The sequence below is a fragment of the Euprymna scolopes genome, chromosome 19 (genome assembly GCF_053919585.1).
Source record: "Euprymna scolopes isolate OS-2025 chromosome 19, ASM5391958v1, whole genome shotgun sequence".
NCBI lineage: Eukaryota > Metazoa > Mollusca > Cephalopoda > Sepiida > Sepiolidae > Euprymna > Euprymna scolopes.
In genome coordinates, this window is record NC_136500.1 from 89,578,584 (window position 1) to 89,597,059 (window position 18,476).

The 18,476-nt window shown below is 34.2% G+C and overlaps 1 protein-coding gene and 1 pseudogene across 2 annotated transcripts in view; both read left to right on the plus strand.

The window, feature by feature from the left end:
• LOC145239828 (Golgi-associated PDZ and coiled-coil motif-containing protein-like) overlaps nucleotides 1–18,476 on the plus strand; it is a 455,294-nt gene that overhangs the window by 369,527 nt on the left and 67,291 nt on the right. The window lies entirely within an intron of this gene.
• Nucleotides 1,089–1,236, plus strand: LOC145240558 (U2 spliceosomal RNA; annotated as a pseudogene).

Below are 18,476 nucleotides of genomic sequence, written 5' to 3' on the forward strand. Positions count from 1 at the left end.
TATATATATATATATATATATATAAGACGTGTGATTGTTTTAGGTTTGTTTGTTCACAAATCCCTTCCAAGGTTTTGGAGATAATCATGTATACTAGTAGGCCGCCTGGCGTCGCCCGGTCGTAAAATACGCATAAATATTATATTTTAATTAATGCAGAATTCGAGTATTATGCGTTTTCTAAACAGTTCACATCTTGTAAGTAAAAAAAAAAAAAATACTTAAGTTGAAATCAAAACCAACAGTGAGTCACGTACGATAACCATTAGGCCAGCTTGACACGTTCTTTAAAACGTATTTTCAAACCTACTCATTCTTAACATCAGTAATTTGTCATGTGAACGGTTCATGCATAGCCATTTGTGAAATTGATAAATAAATAAAAATCCAATGATCCCCAAGTACCAATTTTTCAATTTTGATACCTTAGCAGCCCTTTTTTCCGGATGAAAACCAATTAAAAAGTTTTCCACATGTCTGAATACCCTATATACGAAATTTAAAGTCTGTAGATTAAAAATTTGTCGAGTATATAGTTTGAGAAGTGTCTTCACACACATTCACACTTATATTCTGCAACTATATTACCCATGATACTTGGATAAATACATTTCATTTTGATCAAAACGTGTATAATAATACTGTGGGAGTATTCATCTAATTTATAACTTGAAAATTATAAAACATAAAACTTATAAATGACCTTGTTTATTTTTAGTCGCGTGCAAGCGACTCTATAAGTGACTCTGTCGGTCGGTCGGTCGGTCAGTCAATCGGTCGGTAACACTTTTGTGCTTGGCCTTTTTGGTTAAGATTGAAGGTCTGTTGTTAATAGATGCAGTTCTTAGCTTTTTAAGTTTTTCTTAAGTTTCAAAGTGTAGTATCTGTTCCGGCAGATACTGCAAGCAAAGACCATATGCGGGGGAAACCACACATATAAGACCTTGATCAATGTAGGGGCAACCCTTCATACCAATTGTCACTATCCAGCTCCCCTACTCCCCGGGGAGTTGGTCTCCATTTCTCCTTCACTCCTCGCATTAAAATCGGCCTTGTGTCTAATTTGCTCGGTGGGGGAGCAAATAAATATCCTTTTCTTTGCCTTTTGGCCAAGATCAAAGTGTAGTATCTGTTCCGGCAGATACTGCACTTAAGATGATTTGTACCAGTCAATGGAGGGGAAACCCTCTATACTGGGACAATTATTATTTTTGGTAACCAGAGTGCCCCCTTTTTGCCTACTTTTAGGGGAGCTGGTTTTTACCTCACATTAAAAACGGCCTTGTGCCTAATTTGCTCAGTGGGGGAGCAAATAAATACCATCTGTTCTTACTACATGCTGTGCTTATTGCGATTTTAATGTGAGGAGTGAAGGGGAAATGGAGACCAACTCGCCGGGGAGTAGGGGAGCTGGATAGTGACAATTGGTATGAAGGGTTGCCCCTACATTGACCAAGGTCTTATAAGTGGGAGATCACTTTTCTGTATTAATTTAATGTAAAATGATCATCCACTTTACAACCAGTCAGTCTCAAAGCCATTCAAGTCATTCTCTAGATCATTCAAGTTGTTTTTGAAGGATTCCAGTTATTTTTTAAGCATTCAAGTCATTCTTAAGGTCATTCAATTCATCCTTAAGTTCATTAAAGTCATTCTAAGTCATTTACTTTTTATTTATTTAAGTCATTTCAGCCCATTTTTCGGTCATTTTAGTTTATCTTTAAGAATTTCATGTCAATCCTACATTCACGCATTCATTCATTACACGAGAGCATGCAACTAATGGTTATCGGCCTTGCTTTTTGAAGAGGAGGTACAAAAGAATTAGAGACTAAACATTATTTCAATAAATGTCATTGTACTTTCATCTAATCAGTGATTAAATTTTTGGCATCATCCCCAAAATTGAATATTATAAAAAGTTTTTAAAAAGAATAGAAAAAACAAGCCAAAAACTATATGGTCCCCTGACTGATGCCTTGAATTTTAGGAGAAAAATAAAAATTAGTCCTAAGTGTTTTTTCACCCCTAAAACACCCTGGAACTCAAGCCCCAGAATTTTCCCAGGGCCAAATATTACGTTTCCAGAATGGTCTTGTCATAACTTGAATCGGTAAAGAGCATGAGTTGTACAGTGGCACATCTTCAATCTCGCTTGTTGAACATTGTGTCATTTTCAGACAAGATAGAAGGCTGCTATCGCTCTTGGGATTTGTACACAACTGACCAACTAGTAGATGGTCTGCAACAAAAAAAAAAAAAAAAAAAAGAAAGAAAACCGGTTTTCATTAAATGAAAATGGAATCATGTCGTCTTTTTTAGGGCAACAATTTTATCGTTCTACCTGTATATCTGATATTTTATGCCCTAAAAATGTGTATGTTAATATTTCCTCTTTTGTGTGTGTGTGTGCACGTTGGGCAGTTTTTCAAGAAATATGTTTATGTTTACGTGATGAGGATAACCTTTTTTTTTCTTTTAACTACCTTGCAGCAGCCTATAAAAATAAAGCAGCAAGAAAAAGAGCAACAAAAACTGTTGGTGTTTAAAATGGCTGGATACACTTGATTAACTTTTGTTATTTGCTTTTTTTTACAAAGTACTGAAGAAAATCTTTTGGATAATAAAAACGGAGAAATTAATGAAGCATCACAGACAACCATATCCGTTTTCAGCTGTGGTTTACTATTATAATATTAATTATTATAGAATTAACTATGCTATATTATTTGTACATGTTAGGCAGGTTTGCTCTGCGGCTTTCTACAAAACTTTTGTTAAACTTGGGTAGAAGGGCTATGCCATGGAAATTTGTACCCAACCAGAGCTACATGGCAGAGGCAGCTAGGATTTTGGTTATAGTGTACAGGTTACGTTGAGGTTCTGAGTTCGATCCTTAGTAAAAGCAGTAAGACAATTTAATAAGTTATCTAAATCTCAGTACCCTGTATATCAAATTTCGAGTCTGTAGACTTAAAATTGACAGGGTTATTGCGTAGGGAAATGTACACAGACACACAGACACACACAGACACCTTCGCCTTTATGTATATATATATATATATACATATATATATATATATATATATATATATATATATATATATATATATATATATATATAAACTGTTATATAAAAACGTCTATAATTTCAATAGGGAATTATCCAGACACTTCCAAAACAAATCTTAAGTAAAAAATAGCAAGTTTTTTTTTTTTGCCTTCATGCTTAAGTAAAAAATAATATTTTTATTTGGCCTGTCATGCTGAAGTTAAAAATAAGTTTTCTTTGTCCTATCATGCTTAAGTTAAAAATAGCAATTTTTTTTGTCTATCATGCTTAAGTTAAAAATAACATTTTTCTTTGACCTATCATGCTTAAGTTGAAAATAACATTTTTCTTTGACCTCATGCTTAAGTTAAAAATAACATTTTCTTTGTCCTGTCATGCTTAAAGTAAAAATAGTATTATTTATTCATTTTTTTTTTTTTTTTGCCTGTCATGCTCAAGTTAAAAATAGCATTTTCTTTGTTGAACACACATATGCGTATCATGGGAGGTGGAAATAGTGTGCTAATTCTAAAATATAAACTGTGATCGTATTGCTTTCACATGATAATATCTAAACAGCCCAAAATATTAGGCAGTAAAACTAGATTAAAAAAACAGCAAAAATTTTAGATTTTAGAGTAGGGAATCACTTTTGCAGGTACATTTAATGTAAAATGATCACCATCTTTTGGATCAGATATCATTTTTAATGGCATTACTTAAAAACTTTATTTGGTCCATGGAGTTGTGATCCGGAAGTAAGTGATCATTTTACCGTATATTTCGGCGTATAAGACGACACTTAGTTTTAAAAATCATCTTTAAAACCCAATATTTCATAAGATACCAGGTGTTGCCATCTCTAGCCTTGGCTAAACAAACATGGTTTCGTGATTTAGCAGTCGTCTTATACAGCCGATATATGATAAATGTATTAAAATTTGCTCCAATTTTGTACTTCGTTTTATCTGACGGTCGCTTTACACGCCGAAATATACGGTATTTGCGAAAGTGATTATCCACTCTTATGATTAAAATATTCTTTTTTTTTTCTTTTTTTAATTCATTTTGTTGTCGACTTTTTCAGGATGTTGTATATAATCGCCTAAAAATGTAGCATCTCTCTTCATTTATTTGTTTTTTGGGTTTTTTTTTTGGTTTTTTTCTAATTTAATTTTTGTTTTATTGTAAATTAATGAAAGTTGTAGAACTGTAGATTCACCAGAACCTTCTTGTTTGTTAAACTTGAGCTTCCTTCCTATTTGACTCTTTTGGTATGTTTGGCTTAATTAAAACGAGTAGTCTATTGAGTGATGCGGGTATCTTGGATCCATATGTTTAGGAGCAATGTTGTGTAAAGTTTCAAACTAGGTCAGGACTTGATCACTCATTAAGAACATGTGCTGGGATGGGGGGAGAAAGCATGGGCCTCCTTGTACTATCACTTTTCATAATTAGTTCATTGAGTTTCAACATTAAATCCCAAATGGAAAGGTATTCAGCGTCGTTTTCAGAAGCATTCATCCGCCACTCACATCGTTTCATTGGTAGTTTAAGTTCGTGTTGAATAATTGTTTTGCAAAAAAGACAGAAAACAAATGGGAATAAAAATAGAAAACTCTGGCACATTTGTTCTTCTTTATTTTCATGTCGGAAGATAATCAACTTGGACTTTTCTTTCCTGATGATTTTTTCTTCTAAGCACACACACACACACACATATATATATATATATATATATATATATATATATATATATATATATATATATATATATATATATATATACATAATGGCTAAATACAGACCAATCAACATAATGATTTAAAAATAAAAAATGAAAATAAAGGTTAGCTAACCAGGTTTCGTTCCTCGCTCAACAAAGCTAAATCGAGGGAAATACGATTTAAAAAATAAATTTTAAAAAGTCATGAATATGGCCGGGGGGGGGGGGCGAACACGAAAAATAAACGAGGGAAAAATTACATAGAAACTAAATTAAGTCCCAATAATTTAGTCTCTATGTAATTTTTATTTTTCGTTTTTTTCCCCTCCCCCGCCATATTTATGACATTTTTTTTAATCGTATTTTCCTCGATTTAGCTCTGTTGAGCGAGGAACGAAACCTGGTTTGCTAACCTTTATTTTCATTTTTTTATTTTTTTAAACCATTATGTTGATTGGTCTGTATTTAGCCATTATTAAATTCGGTACCCTCACCCCCGAAAAATGTTCATATATATATATATATATATAACTCACTTTGTGCCTGAGCCTGTCTTTTGCAAATTTCACACAAAGGTAATTTATATTTCTGGCAGTGTTCTTAGATATATTTTGTACAGAAATTCATCCAATAAGTTTGGAAAATCGAAAAAATGCGATCTTAAAAATTGTCTCTTCTCTTATAGATAAAAAGAATTTTCACAGGGGAATATTTTATGCTACATTGATGAAACTAACTGTGGCCGATTTAACGTAAAATATTCCCCCTGTAAAAATTCTTTTTATCTATAACAGAAGAAAGACTATGTTTAAGATCGTCAAGCCCAAATATCAGCTGACGTGATATTGTAAACAAACACAGACGAAATTTGATGAACGACATCATCATTATTATTTAAAATTTTTTTAATGAAATTGGTTCACCTGGCAAATTATTCCTTGTAATATATAATAATGGATTGATTCTATAATAATAGACACGCAATTTATTTATTTATTTTTGGCGAATTAGTCCACAGGGCAAAATATTCCTCATAATGTATAATATTCAATAGAGGATTGATTCTATAATAATACATATGCAATCTGCATAAATTAAAATATCATGTTTAAGCGTATTGTATGACCGAGCAATGCTGGGCGTCCAGCTAATATATATATATATATATATATATATCTTGTGTGTGTATGTGTATTTAAGCAGCATTTTTCATTTAAACAAACATTATTATAGACAACAGAGAGTTTCTGTTTAAGTAGACTTTTTTTATTTTCGATATTTCTTACCTTTTTTGTGTGAAAATCAAAATGGTCATTTATGTCTCATGTGTTATGAACGTTTTTGCCCCATTTCAAGCAAATCTTCAGGTGAGGGTCAAATGATGTGCTGTGAAAGACTGGCAAGGAAGAAATTAGTAGTAGCAGCAATGGTCGGTATTCAGAAGCTGCTTGGCACCCGACTGTTTTTTGCAAGAAAAATCTCAAAGGAGCAAAAAAATAATAAAATATCCATTCTTTTGTGTGTGTGTGTGTGTGTGTGTGTGTGTGTGTGTGTGTGTGTGTGTGTGTGTGAAGGCTGTCAGGTCTCACTTGGTATATCCGTATACAAAACTTTAAAGGCAAACTAACATGAATTTTTTCCAAAAATTTACTGCAGCAAAAATTGCTTCTTTACCTGCTAGCAAAAAAAATGTCCTCATTTTCTGAAATAAAATGTTCATTTCCAACGACAGTCAGGAAAAGAAAAAAATATTTAAAAGTCGAGGAGAAAAATACTTGTACAAATTAAAAATTTCAGTTTTCAATGAATTAAACAATGAACAAGTCAACTGCGATACACATGCGCAAAGTTAGGTCAACCTTTAAAAATGGACAGCTTCAAAGGGGAAGTTGTGTTTTCTCTTCGAGTTGTTCAAGTTCTTCAAATATTTATTTATAGTATTTGGCGTGGTTGTTTTGTTTTTGTTCACATATCAACCCTTTTCAGGTTTAGTCGTTTTGGTAAAAGTTCTTATGCTTTGAGTTCTTTAAACTTTCAAATATTTATTCATCATTCTTAGTTTAGTTGCTTTATAGAGGAAAACTTTTGTTTATATTTTTGGCTTTGCAGAACATAATTAAGTTTTGCAAATGGAACGGAAAAAAAACAATAACGTCAATGTTTGGTGCATTTTGTCAGAAAGCTGGTATCTTCAGACAGTCTGATCTGGTTGCACCAAAATGACAAGTGGACAGCAGCAACTCAATGTAACGATCTAAATTGAGTTTAAGCCGATTTTCGATGTGGGGTGGCACATGTCATGGGTTTTGCTGGAGACACACCCAAAGATTATCAGATTTTTAGAGTCTCACTCCTAAAACAATGTGGTCCTGCATATGACCTTAAACTATATCCAGTGATGAGGCCCCAGCTTGCGGGCTTTGGGGAGTGTGGAGCCACCCTTTAATTGCCATTGCTCCCAGGTCCACTCTGGCCCGGAGTGGTAGTACCTGTTAGGGTCCCAAACCGACTTGAAAACAACAAATATATTCTTTAAAAAATTTTTCTTCAAAATCTTTGGATTCGGCATTAAATAACCTGAACAGGGTTGATATGCCGTAAAACAAAAACAACCAGCCAACCAACCAAAGTAAAACAATGAATTTACTCCTATAACAGAACGTGGACATGCGTATAACAACAGCAATAACAGTAGCAGCCGTGTACAAGGTGACATCACAGTGAGGACGAAGGAAAGAAAAAGATCATTAAAAAAAAAAAAAATGTGGCCAAGAAATAGACGTGTTACACATGTGGCCCAAGAGTGACAGGAAAAGACACCTTCTAAACATTGCCAGACAAAGACAGAGTACCACATGTTCGACACGGCAGAGTCTTATTAAGCACATTGACGTATGAGAAGACTTTTGAACAAGAGACAAGGCGTTATTCTGGAAAGTACCTGTGAATAAATGTCTGTTGTCTCACGGGGGGGGGAGTTGAATACTTTCCTTGTCTTTGCTTCCTTACAACTGTCCTCATACAACATGTGAGTCCTAAGTTTCGACATGTAACGATTACATTACACTCATACTTCTTGATTCCAACTCCACATCTATACTTTGAGGTGATCCAAGTTCATTATTTGCTAACTTTGGTTGTCTTTGAAATGCTTAATTCTTTCTGGAAGCAGATAAGTTTACTAAAAAGACAGGAGTGGAAGAATTGTATTCAAGCTGCCCTGGCTTTCTGAGTGAGTTAAAAAAAAAATACAATAAAGCTCAATCACTTTTATCATTTTATTTTTTATTCATTTATTTTTTTTTTTTGGTTAAAGTTCCTTAAAACTTCAAAAGAAGAGTACAAATTGGTGGAATGTCGTTGACAGATTGTGTTTTGACAGAAAGTCAACCAACTGACTGTGAACGAAATAACAAAGCAGTAACGCTCTGTCAGTGGGTCACATCTGCTCTTCTTTCGTTCCTCAAATCTCAACAAGACTAAATGAGAAAGGTCAGTGGATTTTACGATTTTATTTTAAATCATATTACAAAAGAGATGTTCTAAGTTTTGATCAATAATAGGGTGCGTGATTTGCATAATGGATACTGGCAGGCTACAGAATCAGTTCAAATCCTGTCAGATCTACTGTGTTGAATTATGCACTAATAGCATTGAAAAGGTATGAACCCACAATTTTTTCTCCCTGCCATTTATAAAGTACAGGTGATTTAAAAAGCTACTTATGCAATCATTAACAAAATTCATTATCCTTTCGTCAACCAAAACATATTTAGTACAAATGACTGACTTGTCTACCAAGTTTCAGTTTTATTGAATGTACAGATCAAAATTCTTTAACAGTTAAGCAACATTTTATCAAGCGAATGTAAAAAATAACAAAAAAACGTGCAAATTAATTATTTTACCATTATTGATCTGCCGACAGAGGAATTGGAGCAAGTAATTCACTTCTGTTCATTTGTTCACACTTTTCTCAATAACCACGCCTCGGAAATTTTTGCCAAAATGGATTTTCTGGGATGATTCTGGTTGCTACACCTAGAGCCCATTGTAGGAGTAAAATTGTTCCAAAATCGTTTATCCGTTTGTTTGTTCGCACTTTTCTTAATTGTCATTTTCACAGCATTTTCGTCAATGTAACCTCCAACTTTATTCAAGTGCATCTTGTCGAACTCAGGAATTTTGCAAAGACCCATTGTGCAGTGGTTAGAATACTTGGAAAAATCAATTGTAAAAGTAATATTGTTCTAAAGGTTGAAGATTCAATTCTCAGTGTGGGCTATGAAAAAAATGCAACTGCAAATTACTTATGACCTCTATCCAGTCATGGCTGATGGAATGAGAGCATGTTACCACTGTGAAGTAAATAAAAGGTTCCGTTCAAAATTCCATCCAAATTTCTGAGTTCAACAGAAATATTCCCGACTTCAATAAGATAGACCTGAAGAAGATTGGAGATTACATCGACCAAAACATTGTGAAAATGTATTAGTATTTTTGCTTCTTTTATCTTCACACTAAGATCGGCTGGAAATGCAAAATCTTTTATTTTTGCTTAGAACTTTGTGCATGAATTATTACCATTGAGAGATCACTGGCACAAATGATGTTCCCTTGAGTCTGAGTGACAACAGGTCTCCTCAATTTCATTACCCTCCATTTATTTTCATCACCATTGCAAGTCCTTTAATGTTCTTGCTCCAACATTATTAATTGCTAGCATATAACTACTTCTCCATTCCAAAACAAAAAGGTAATCCATAGGAGGATGGTATTGTTAATTCACTTAGTACATCCCACAACATAGGATAAACACGTGTTACTATTTGCCGGACGCCATATTGAATATCCACTCGAGACAAGAGAGATAATTAAAAATATAAAAGAAGGCCACCATGTTTGATAACTCCAACTTTAACATTGCTGGTGTCTTCTGGTGTCAAATGTAAGTCAAAGTTCTAACAAAAAGAAAAAAAAAAACAAATGAAGAAAACCAGATATTAACACAATAAGTCTCTTAGAATTTCAGTTGAGGCTCCCATCTTTGTCAAACAGTTTGCAACCTGTTCCTATTCTCTGATCCATTCAATTTGGATTTCTTCTTTTACCAACATTTCCTTTATTCTGGCTACATCAACTTTCAAACATCTGTCACTTACAAGATTTGATTTTAAGGTCTCTACCAAAGATGTGTCTGTTTTGCAAAGTACTTCAGGTAACTCTGGTAGTCTGAAAATGTCTTGCAGCACTGTAGTTATCAATACACCTACATCAGCAGCTTCACTGAGTGCAAGAGTCTCGGATGCTAATGGGCTCTTTGTTACTTGGCCAAGTTTTTTATGACCTGCATATAGGAGCTAGTCTATTAATCTTACTATAAACAAAGATGATAAATCCACCCTGTGAGGAATCATCCTCCAAGCTGGCATAGATAGCATCAGAATAGCAAACTACACTCACATCTGTGATTTCCCAGCTGTGGAAAGGATATGGAACCTGTCTTGGATTTAAGCTTTAATAGTGACTTGTTGGCTTCAAAAAGTAACTTCACTTTAGGAAATTTTCTGGCATTACTCATCCTACACACATCAAATCATGCATCAAGTAGAGTCTGGATAGATGCCCACATCATTTGACATCATTTAGTCTTTTTAAATCTGTCTTCTCCTCTTCACTCAGCTCATCATTTTTCCTTAAGGATTTTCTTTTCTTTATATCTATTGGAGAAATAGACGACACATAATTGTTTTCGTTTATAATGATCCTATCTTCCGTTTGTCTAACAAACAATCCCAGAAATTTGAAGGTTCCATTTTGATTTGAATATTTTCTTTATTTCTGAAATCACATTTTTTTCAAAAAGTCATTTCCTTTTTTCCACTCATTACTTCCAATAATTTTATATACCACTATTTTCCCTTCATTCGACCTTGTAGTATTGTCTTTCAGTTCCCCCCTGTTACTATTGGAATTTTCATCATGTTCATCTTGAACTTCCTCTTCATTCATCTCATTTAAGGGAATTGTATTTTTTTTATTCCTTGGCCTTCCAAGGTTCTTGTTTATCTTCATCAAGTGACATGGATGCATCCTGTAGAATGCGCCTCCATGTCGGATCAATACACATTGACCCTTTTTACCCAAAACTTTGGCAGGGCCACACCATCCTTTATAGTTTTGTTTTCTATAGTAAACTCTGTCCCTTGTCACAAATCATTCGTCCACATAATGTCTTATATTAAATCACAGTGCTCTCTGAATTTTTGCCCTTGATTTAGCCTCCATGAACCTTTTTCTCACAGAATGAAAGGCATTTAAATTTATTCTAACCATATCACTGGTTGTTGAAGCGTCTAATGCGGGTAACTGGTCTATTAAAACTGATGGCGAATTTATGTTGGATCCAAAAACAAGCTCATTTGGGTTATGCCCAGAATGATTCTGAAGAGCATTTTTGGCACTAACAGCCCAAGCCAAAGCTATTTCTGGTTCACATTTCTCATCTTCCAATGTTTTCTCCATTGCTTCAGCCAATATTAGTTTGTGACATTTCGCAGTGCCATTACTGAATGGACTTTTAGCGACTATAGAGCAGGTTTAAATATTCAGTTTTTCATTCATCTCTCTGTAACCATCGTTATCAAATTCTCTCCCATTATCTCTCAAGAAGCGTTTGGGAACTCCAAAATATGCTATCCACATTAAAAATATATTGCAAATAATTTCTTCACTCTTCTTGGTTTTAATCAACCTGGCAGAAGAGTACCTAGTGGATGCGTCAATTAGGTGTAAAATCCAGCATTGGTTATGTCTGAATTCTTTTAAGTCCATACATACAGTGTCATTAAACCAGTTTCCAAGAGCCAATCCCATCACCGGACAAAGAGGAGATCTTCTAAGCATTAAACAAACTGAACACAAATCACAGACATCCTTAATAAAAGCCAGAAACTCCTTATCATGAAAGGCTCTACTGCCTATCACCAATGGTACAAATTTCTCTTTTAATGCATGAGCAAACTGTTTATGTAATTTCTCAGTCTTTGTTTCTTTCTTCATTCTAGAGCATATTTGCAAAAGCATATTTGCCAATGGAAGACTATAATGTCCAGAAGTTGTCTTTTGCAATTTTTTATATCTGCCTAAAATCTTACAGCTGTTGTCACTTTTAAAATCTAGTACCATGCTAGCAGTTTCCATTGATTTATGACTTAATTACAAGAGTAAATCATTTTTAACAATGTCAGCCTCTATGTATGCTCTGACACCTTTTTATGTCTCCTATAGTTACCGGAAATTTAACTGCTTTAATTGCTTTTACCTCCTCTCTGTTGGATTTAAGTCTTAACTAATCGCTTATCTCGGTCATTTAATGTACTAAGAAATACATTAAACTAAAGTCCTTCAGTAACAGTTCTAAAATAGGCAGAATCCAACACTGCCATACTCAGTGTCTCTTTTACAAAATTGGACATTTTTATATTGGAATCATTTATGAATGTTCGATAACAGGACTCGGAATTAATTAATGAGACCCGCTTTATCCTTATTTTCATGGCAAATGCTCATCTGAGCTTCAATCTATGGTCCTTCTTCGCCAAACTGTCATGAAAAACACTTGTTTGGCCAAAACCATTATCAATAATTTACCACATTCCTTGTCTGTGCCTAGACCTAAATGTAGATTCCACAAACAAAACTTCTTTCTTATAACTACATACGTGCGGAACTCTCTTCCGATTGCCTACTTTCCAGTTGACTACAATTTGATTGTCTTCAAGTCCAATGTAAACAAGTTCTTGATGAACCGTCCCACTAAGTAATCCAATTTACAAAATTCCCACTACTTATGTTTACTACGCTATAATCACATTGACTATTGTATACCCATTAACCCTTATCCTCGAGTGGCCTCCGGGCCTTAATAAGCGGTGATTCCTGTGTAAAAAAAAGTGTACATGGTTTGAATACACAACAGTGTTAATATTTCAAAGACTAAAACCAGTACAGTCTCAGGCAAAATGCCTAATGGAACCACATTTGAAACAACGCATTGTCCTACCTTGTCCGTTGGATTTGTTTTGTTTCCTCAATAGAACTTTTGTTCTCTTTTTACTTCCAGTCTGATTGAAATGTACAGTTTCAATTTCTCCTTTGATAGTGGGAACTGTTTTGCATTCCAATGAAGAAATATCTGAAAACACTGTGTTTTTAAAGTATCCTTCATTGCTGTGTAAGTTAAACTTTGACATGTTCTCGCTAATTTTTTGTTTTCTTCTGATACATTCGCTGCATTCAAAACAAAAGTGCTTGGATTCCTTTCGGCAGAGAAATTCCTTATTTACGTAATTTCCGGTACAAGGATTCATAATGCACCAAAAATTCGTTTATGTTTATTCCAGTAGTTCTTTTGTAAGAGTAAAATTCCTTGAATCACATGTATGCCATCGTGTTTTCATCCCTTAAATATATCTCGTTCAACTTGTCTATAATTATTTTTAATCCGTCAGTTCGGCTGATATCTGTGATGTCTAAGTGTCGAATGTATTCTCGTATGTTTTGTGGAAATGACAAAAATACTGCTGGGCCCTTTTTTTTTCCTTAGGTAAATCTCTCAAGATAGACCATATATTTATGTCTTGTTTCAACAGTGTACATTCCTTCACTCTGCAAAATAAGTGGCTGTTTTGTAAATGACGCCATCTTTCTTTCAATTGTGTTTCAATGTAAATTGAACAGATACAATATCTATCGCACGAAAGAATACGCTCTGCTAGCAATTTTAGTTTACTTAGTACTTCCCACGACATCGGATAAACACGTGTTACTGTTGGCCGGACGCCGTATTGAATATCCACTCAAGACATTGAGACAAGGGATATAGCTAAATATATAGGAGAAGGCCACCAAGTTCTATAACTTCAACATCAACAGGTATGACCACAGAACAGATACTGCACTCTCCTCAAAGGAGAAGTAATGCCTGTGAGAATATCATCACAACAGAATAGATACTACACAACCCTTCCCCCTGAATTATGCATTGAAAGCTTGTATATTTGTCTGAAATAGTATATTAAACTTGATTATGCATTAAAAAATAGTTTGATAGTACAATATTGATTAGGAGTAATAGTATAGTTGCTGAGTTAGACACCCAGATATTAAATTTCTATTAGTAATCTATATATCTATAAAAGTGAAATTGTCTGTGTGTGTGTATATTTCTCAACGAAACTATTTTGTCAAATTTCAGTCTACAGACTCGAGATTTGACATAAGGGGTATTGAGATTTGGGTAAATATTTTTAATTTATTTTCAGCCAGAGATTTGTCTGTCAAGGAGTCAAAGTTCAACGATTTGACCTTTGAAAACTCTACCAGACTTTAGGTCAAAACACTTGAAATTTTAGATGTAGGTGACTTGGACATGGATCCAACTTTTTAATTTGATTTGAGCACAAATGTTTAGGGGTCAAAATTTGGGTCAAAGTTTTAAAACGTTTGATCTCTGCGGTCTCTACCAAATTACTCGGCCAATTTTTTGTCTAAACATTTGAAATTTTACAGAAAGTGTATTAAGACATAGAGCAAGCTTTTTAATAAATTTTTGGCCGAAAATTTGGCTGCAAAGAGGTCAAAGTTCAAAAGCTTTGACCTTTGCGGTCTCTAGCAAACTATTCAGCCAATTTTGGGTCCAAACATTTCAAATTTGACATAAAGGCTATTCAGACATGCAACAAGCTTTTCAATCAGTTTTTGGGTGAAAATTTGTCTGACAAGAAATCAAAGTTGGAAGAGTTGACCTTTGCAGACTCTACGAAACTCCTCCGCCAATTTTGGGCCTAAACACTTGAAATTTTAGATGTAGGTTACCTGAATATGAGTCAAACTTTTTAATATATATATATGTATATATCTACATATATATACATATGCACATAAAGTTATGAACAGTACATAGGGTCTGAGCAAAGCCGGGCTGAACTGCTAGTAGATTAATATTATTACAATCAGTAGCGGTTGAGCTCATTTGCTTCAAGACCTTTTGGTCCAAGGTTGACACCACGATATGAAGAATCTTGAAAATCCATCAGATTTTTCCAAGCAGTCTATTTTGTCATGGATGAAAAACTTGGAATTATGACAAATTTTCTGGCATTATCAAAGAATACTTAAGAAAGTTTATATAAGAAGACATGCCAACAAAAGGATTTAAAAAAAAAAAATGACCATAAGTAAGTAATAAAAAGAAGCGGCAAACACATTCAACTGCAGAGATGAAGTCTCCATCCATTTTGATTAAAAGAAACGGATTAAAATAAAAAGTATATTTATTTAATATTATACCTTTTGAGGCATTTCTTATTCTAATTAACAATCCAATTTTGATTGCAAAAAAATAAAAAATGTACAAATGCATACATCATGATGCTGGTTGTTGTTGTTGTTGTTGTTGAAAATGAATCAGATGATTATTGTTGGCATTGGTTTCCCCGATATTTTTCTAGTTAGTTATTTCTAGAAAGATATTGAGTACTTACAGGAGGGACCAAGTGAATATTGCTAACATCGTTAAATGAAAGTATTTCCATGGAACGAACTGGATTCGAACTTGACACACCAAGGTTGTCAGTCTGTGTCATTAACCCCACTTAGCTACCGTCACCTTCCTGCTGATGCTGATTTGTTGCATATTCACAAGTGATTGTGACAGACAATTTATGGTGCACTTTTTCTAGTACCATAATTAAACAACTTTGTGAAAAGTGCTCTTCAAAACAGAGCTGCTCAGCCTGAAGAATTTCCATCAAGTTCGTCACAATGAAATTGCAACAGTGGTGCTAGGATAAACTTCCTATCATACATGTACAGAATTGTAGTTGCACATTTTGCCAAATATCTATGTGCCCTTAACTCTAAATGACCGACCCCCTCTTCTTTTTAAAACTTCAAATACATTTATCTGAGGCTGTAAAATAAAGGAAATAATATGGTTTTATGAGCATAGTTAAAAAGTTCACAGTACCATACCTTGGAGTAAGTCTGCCAAATCCAGGGGTAATCACGCCAACTAAAAATTGTTCTTTATATGCATGGTTGCCAAAAGAGCACTTTTAGCTAGTTGGTGCAATTACCCCAGACTTGGCGCAATCACCCCAAAGTATGGTAGTGGTCATCACCCAATCCTAGGCAACACCAGGTTTTCTTTTTAGTTCTTAATAAAATGTTTTAGGGATGACAAGGTTATCTTCCCTTTAAGAGAATAAAGTCTCGGATTCAAACTTATGCCTTTGGGAAAAGAGTCAAGTCCTGAAATTTTGTGAGAATATGTGACTTCTTCTTACCTCTTATGAGATCACGATGGCCGAAAATTAGACCCTTTTCTCTTCGTCGGTTTGTTCGATGATCACAATGAGCTGAACAGATCAACCAAGTTTTGGACTGTCCTCTATAGACGAACGACCCATGCAGCAACTGTAAGTTATTCTTTGCCTTATCATTACAGCTAGATGCATTTGTCTTGGGATGTGTATTAACTGTATGTACAATCTACCTTGTGTTTGCTCTGTGATGGGTTATAGTTTTTTTGTATATTCTTTAAACTATTTTTTTGTTGTTGTTGCAGGCACATGCTTACAAGCACCCGTGTGTTTAGAGGTTTTGCTTGTATTCTCCAAACTCAATTTTCCTATCTTGATCGAATGAGAATATCCAAATTACATATTCTTCAATGTAATCAATTCTTTTTATTTTTAAAAAATGCTAAATAAAATAAGTAAATAACAAAAGAAGTTATTAAAATTCCAACATCATCACTATAACAACTACTAATCAATAACCATCTATTGCACTTTCTGGTTCTCATGAAATTGATTCACTCTGTCACCCTAAACAGTTTACCACACCTAAGGCTATTCTTTATCTGTACAAATCTACTATCAAACTATGTATAGAACACTGTTTTCATATTTGGACTCATAAATCTCTGTCCCGTTTGAGGGTTCCTGATGTAAGGTGCAGAAACGTATCTGTAATTTGATTGGTCCTCACCCTTTTCTGCAATCTCTTGCAAATGTGATGTTACTAGTCTTGATCTTTTCTATAGATATTGTTGTGACATGTGTTCTTTAGAAATGTCTTATCTATTCTCTGCTTCTTTGTTCTACGTTTGATTCGTTGGTCTAGTGGTCTCCATCAAGTCACTGTTTTGATAACTCATTGCAATCCAGCTTCCTATTCCAGTAGTTTCTTTTCCAAGAACTGCAGACTGGTGGACCTCCCTTACTGCTGATTGTTTTCCTCCTAGTTATAGCCTTAGATTTTTTTAAGACTAAGACCAATAGACATCAGTTTTCGTCCTTGTTAGCTCTTTACATCAGGTGGCTTTATATCTTGTCTAAAAATACAGGAAAATGTATTCATTTTTTTTCACCAAAAACACATTCATTTTTTATATTTTATATTTACTTGAATTATCACCCCTTTTGCTGTTAGGAGCTTCTAAAACTCCGACTTACAGTTAGTTTGCATAGTGTCTTTAGTATACGAACTGTACTTTTTTATTGAAGAGTGTTAGTGATTATATGAACTGCCAAAGGAAGGACTGAGATTTTTGGTAGTAGAGTGTAGTTTATCAAATCAATAATGAGGATTATGAAACAAATATGACAAAATTTTCATCCAAATCGTTTCATGAAGCCACTATTATCATTTAGTATTCAATAATAACAAATATTGTAACACTGTTTGTCATTTTTATGTTTTTTTTTTTAAATTCTTTTTTTATTATTACATTTTCACCCCGAACAAGGCACATTTCCACTTTGGTGTAGGTGGCTACTATCAGGGGCAGAAACTACTAGGGCACTATGTTGGGATTTGGGCAGCAAGATGTCGGTTCATGTTACACTTGAACTTCTGCATGTCAGTACAGTTAGGGAAGCAGGGACCTGGAATGGAATTCCAGAGTCTAGCGGTTCTGGGGAAGAAAGTACTGGAGTAGAAAGATATTTCACATCTAGGGATCTCTACTGTGTATGAAAATACAAAATACAGTCAAAAAGATTTAGTATCGTATAGATTGTAAGAAAAAATTCTGTCGGATGTTTTAAATTTGTAAATGTATAAAAATGTTTTTTAATGTTTTTAATATCTAGAAAGTGTAATATTTACTGGCAGTAGTATATAGGTGTGTACAGTGCTGTCTTTTGTCTGTGAGATCACAAAGCTGAAGAGGAAGTATAATGCCAATTTCCAAAGGATGCATGGACGACGTGCCTGCCATAAAGTTTTGGCATTAAAATTATGACCTTTACCTGAATTTTGATGCCAACCGCCCGAAGCCAACTTAGCTGTGATGTGCTCGTAAAGTATGCTTTATCTACCTTCCAGAAATTCTTGTATATTTACTGTGTGATTCGCTTTCTACTTACGAGTTAACACACAAGTGCACCCTCTTACACATCCGCATACGCAATACATATATAACAATAAATAATGACACATCTAACATATAATATGGTTCTCACATCTCCATTAATATTAAACACATTTGGAGTAAATATATCTATCTTAAGAATAACAAAGTTCTGCATTTTATTTACTTGAAGAAAGAGAGGGAAGAGGAGAGGAAAATGGGGGAAGTGGGAATAAAAATTGTTATGCTTTAGCTCCGGGCAATGTTCGATAGCC